Genomic DNA, 5130 nt, shown 5'->3' with positions numbered 1-5130 from the left:
CATGGGAGATCTTTCCATCTTCTGAGATCTTCTATAATTTCTTTCTTCAGAGACTTGAAGTTTTTATTATACAGATCTTTCACTTCCTTAGTTANAGTCACGCCAAGATATTTTATCTAGGAAAACTTTCAAATAAAGGGGTCCTAAGGCTTGGGGTGAAGCTTTTTGAGTACAACTTTGTAACTAGAATCCGTCTGTGTTACAACAAAAGATCCAGAAATCCTCTGGCTTACCACAGAGCCACTCCTCCCATACCTACTCTGGTGGGCTTCTGGATACTGAGATGCTAACCTTCCTGATTAGCCTGGCAGTACAGTTTGCAGGCCCAGACAAGTCTCTAAGACAGATCAGCCTCAGAGCTTTTAGACTAGGAACACACTTCAGAGCTTCTTCATTCATTCAGAGTCAAAAGGGCTACAAATACAGTACAGTTTCAAACATTTGCTGAGACACTTAATTCTATCACTGTCCCAACTGCTACCACAACTTACAGAACTGGAAAAAGATAGCATGCCCTGAACTGGGACAAGACTTAAGTCTATAAACACTGCATGCTGTCTTCATCAGACACAGCTAAGGCCACCGGTACAGAGGTCACTGAATATCAGCCTCACAGCTTCATGTGCAGACACCATGACTACTTGCTGTCCTAGAATTTCCCAACCCTGACGTGTTGAAGTCATTGTTTAAGAGGAGAATGGAAGGTGCTATAGCTGTCCTTCCCCGAGAGCCAGAAAGTATTTGACTTGAAATACAACCTACAGTAATGGCCCCTGGGAGCATTTCTTCAGCCCTGTCACCCAAGGGACTGCTTTTATATCACTGTCTGTAAGTTTCTGGCAATTTTACAACGGAGTCTCTGACATTTCATGGTTATGTTAAGAGATGATACTGAAATCATGTGCTCTGGTTGAGAAACAAACCACCCAAGTGTCTACAGGATTAGCAGGAGAAAACAAATCCTGTGACATGGACTATGACAAAAGATACTTCTCTTTAATTCCAGCACCAAGGAGACAGAGGCAGGAGGATCTGTATGAGTTCGAGGCTAGTACGGTCTACATAGCCAGTTCTAGGCCAGCCAAGGCTACATAGTGAGACCTTGTTCTAAAAACAAAGAAACAAACAAAACAAAACAAAACAAAAAAGGTAAGACAGAGCCCAGAAGTTAAACACCATTGTCTAGACTCTACAGTCTAGAGAGTACATTCTGATCTCAGAATTCTCTCCTCCAGGAAAGAGGTCCTTCTTTCTGTTGGTTTTAAAGCTCTGGTCTGAAGTGGAACAGGAAGCTGCCCAGAGTACTCCTAGGAAAGCTAACCTTTTGTCTGTCCATTTCTGAAGTGACAAGCACATTAGAAATGACAGTTTGCTTAAGATTCCTTCTCTCATATGTGCTTATGGAAGATCTAACATCTTTTGAAAATCAAGGATTTAAACTATAAGCATGATGCTAACTTCATCAAAGGACAAACCACACAGGGAGAACATGGCACATTCGTAATTCAGATAATACCACCAAGTGTTAAAACCAGTAACATAACCTCAGCAGTAATAACCAAAGACATAGAAGAAAGTAAGTTTTATATTTAGTCAGTTACACAGTCTTCACTTTAATTCAGTATATTTCTCTGTGATATAAGATTTAAAAATTTGTCACCAAAGCATGCCACTAGTCAAGTTGACAAGAAGTTTGTGCTCAGGGTTCAATCTCGGGACTCTGTCCCCACAACTTATTCTCGTTATCAAAAAGTTATTTCAGCTAACAGTTGGACACATGACGTGTTCATGTTCGAAAACTATAGACTTTCCTAACATCATCAGAGGTTTCAGAAAAGACCTTCCCAAATGAACTCCAGTACATGAGTATGATAAGGTCTATCTACTACTCCCAGAATACAACAGTAGCCTAGTTATTTGAACTGCTATTCACTATCTAAATTCTAGAATCAAGCAGATTTTGGTAGCTTCAGTGCCCAAACTCTTGCTAGTGGCTTTTTCTTACAATCTGAAATCTACAATCTGTGGGAACTCTGGAACTCCTCAAATTTCCAAAGTATATAGAACTCACACTCTAAAATATAAAATGTTTTCTCTAGGTGTAAAATTACAGATTATGTACATTCTTCTTTATATTTATTTATATTTTCTAAATTTTTCTTCCCTCTTAGCTTGTAAATGTTTTTTGCTTGTTATCAAGACAGGATTTCTCTGTGTAGCTCTGATGGTCCTGGAACTCGCTCTGTAGACTTCTTATAAACCGTATATTGTGGCCTAGATATGCTTGAAAACTTTAAATTTTTCGTCTATATTGTGAGCCAAATTACATAGTAGATTAATTAACTGACATGTTAGGAAATCTATTCTAGTTAAAGTCCAGCAGTTTTTATCACATCTCTGGATACATACAAGGTAATGCACTGTCTTAAAAAATTTTAACTATAGATCCTAGTTAAGAAAGAAAATGTATTTCAATGTCTTGTCTGGCCCGTAAACGCATGAAGGCCCAACCTTTGTTTCGTATGCTTCCTTTTAAGTACCCGATACAGAAAGAGCAATTCAATTGCATGACTCTCGGATAAAGATCCCAGACTTCTCAGCTTCTGATACACACAGGCACTCAGTTTAAAACCTTAGAACCCAAAATTTAAGCTACAAGCTTCATAGCTTTGGTTTTCCGTATATGTTCTGAGATTCGTAGAACTTAACACTTCGGATCATAAGACTTAGAAATCACAGAAGAAACACTTCAAAGATTAACGCATCACTTCCTCTTCAACAGGCACAAAGAGGGGGAAAGAAAAGAAAAAAACCCGCCCCGAAGTACTGGTATTCACACAATGGAGTAAAACCCAGGCCACAGCTGAAGAGAACCTAAATCCTGTTGTGATTTACGTTGAAGTCAGAATTTAAAAGACCCTCTAAACTCCCATAAGGGTCCAAGCATCATCTCATGCCGGCCCGCATTTCTTGCTTTTGATGCTACGCCCGCTACAGCGCACGCCAGTCTCAGAAACTCCGATTATTTTGCCCACCACGAGCTTTAATCCTCGTAGCAGTAACTGGGCAGAGGCGAGGGAGACGATGAATGTTTCTAAAAGCAAGCTGGTATCGTCTTATAAAACTGCAACCCTCCGCTTCAGCGCTCTGCAGCAGTCAGCCTCCCACCGCTAACCTGCGTGCTCGGGGTTCCTCCCCCGCAGGGCGGGCAGCGCAGCTCCTCAGAGGCAGGCCGCGGGCAACGCCATGTACTCCGCTCCCGCACACCTAGGGGAAGCGCCCGCAAGACGGAATCCGCGGGTGCCCGGTGCGGGGTGCCCGTCGCCGGGGAGTCGCGAACGCGCCTGGTGCGCACGGCCCTCGGGAGGGCGCGGATTCAGCAGCCAGCGGCTGAGCAAGGACCTGTCCGGCTCGCCCGCTCGCCCGCCCGCACCGCCGCCCGGCCAGGCCCTGACTCCGCTGCGCCGCCGCCGCCGCCGTAGCCGGCTCCTCCTCCCCCAAAACCGGGAGCGAGCGCAAGCGCCAGGGCCGCCGGTCACGTGCTCGGTCGCGTCACGTGACACTGGAGCGCGGCGCGCGCCCTCTGTCTGCTCAGGTTCCCGCTCCGGTTTGGTTGTAGGCCGGGCTGCTGGTGCAGTGCAGGGGCGCCGTAGTGGCTCCTACGAGAACCGGAAGGCGAAGGCGTCCCGGGATGGCAGCAGAGCGTGGCCTTCCTCCCGCTCCGCCCATCCCAGGCCGCTGGTCTTCAGGACACGTGTCTCTGCCCGGTCCGAGGAAGGCCTGGACGCCTAGGTCAGACGGGCAGAGGCAAGGCTGCTGGAAGCTCTCTCTCTGCCCAGAACTTTTCTTGTGCTAAGCCGGTACAACTGAGGTTCGGAAGGGAGCGGCTGCTTTGTGCTTTGTGCGTCTATCAGTAGAACGCTTATCAGTTGTAAAGTCCCCTACCGCCCTAGGCTCTCCCATTTGGCACTAGAGACCAAAGTCTACACTTCTTGGCACCCCAACATTCAAGCTATCTTGTTTAGACTCACCTTTCCCTTTTCAGGTCCCTGTGGTAAATACAAATCCCCTTTGTTTTCTGTTTACCTAAGCAGATTCGGTCCTACAAAAAAACCTTACTGTCAGCACATATTAACTACAACATGCTTTCCCTCTATAGAGAATTCTTGTTTCTCTTGAGTACTTTCGGTGGATTACATTTTATATATACCTTAAATTGCTGTAGGATTTGTTCATTCTTTTGCCTTGATCTCAAATGTTCAGATTCACTATCTCCTTTCTCGAAGAAAAAACAGGAGGAAGAGGTTAAAAACAGATTTTACTTAGAATTATTACAATATAGAAATTGAGCCCTATTTTATACCCTAATGTTTCTTTCCCTGTTGTCCCTGAGTCCCTAGTCCCTGAGTAAAATCTGTTTTTACCAGTTTAATGACTCTGGCTCTGTTTTTTTTCCTAACAATTCCCAAAATATTCATCGGTCTCTCATCTTTCAAAATTGAGGTCAGACACCATCTATTCTTCTTGCAGACTTAACATCTTCAGTTGTTGTAAAAGTTCATTGAGACAGCCTCAGCTGCAACTACTCCTCTAGTTTCCATAATACTACATACTCAAAACAGGAAATTCACAATGCAGGTAAATGTATTACTCTGCATCTAAGAGATTAACTATCTATTGTCACCTGATCTCACACATTATGAACTCTTCATAACAGGGCTATATGGTCTTACTACAATAACTAACAACTGACTAGACTCTCACTATCAGCCAGTGGAAGAGCAACACCAAAAAAAAAATGGAAATTTGGTAGACTTGAGGGAGGATAGAAATAAAAAATTACAGGAGCATAGGGAAGAAAGGAGTCCCTTATCTCAGAGTCTTTCTGAAGCCTTTTGTAGCTGCAAATAGAGTACAATTAATGTTTGTGCTGAAGGTGGCCTACAGAGAGACAGTATTCCTTTTTTATAGAAATATTTTCTAGTAAGAATGTTAGAATACCAATGAACTATAAGGTCTCAGTGTATCTGACCTTAGAACACCACCTTACTTCTTTCCCAGATGTTTTGTAGGATTCTTAAATGAGAATCTTTCTGTGTGTCTCTGTCTGGTCTCTTTTTTGTCTCTCTC

At 43.7% G+C, this 5130-nt stretch overlaps 1 protein-coding gene across 2 annotated transcripts in view; it reads right to left on the bottom strand.

The window, feature by feature from the left end:
* Rcbtb1 (RCC1 and BTB domain containing protein 1) overlaps positions 1-3684 on the bottom strand; it is a 37881-nt gene extending 34197 nt beyond the window's left edge. Inside the window, exon 1 of one of the 2 annotated variants that reach the window (XM_029468894.1) lies at positions 3176-3684. The gene's annotated coding sequence lies outside the window, so the exon portion shown is untranslated. The remainder of the gene's footprint in view (positions 1-3175) is intronic. The other variant, XM_021182079.2, reaches the window with a different exon arrangement.
* Positions 3685-5130: the final 1446 nt, after the last annotated feature.

Source organism: Mus caroli, chromosome 14 (assembly GCF_900094665.2).
Source record: "Mus caroli chromosome 14, CAROLI_EIJ_v1.1, whole genome shotgun sequence".
Taxonomy (NCBI): Eukaryota; Metazoa; Chordata; class Mammalia; order Rodentia; family Muridae; genus Mus; species Mus caroli.
The sequence above is the reverse complement of the archived record's forward strand: the minus strand, read 5'-3'. Positions and strand labels throughout refer to the sequence as shown.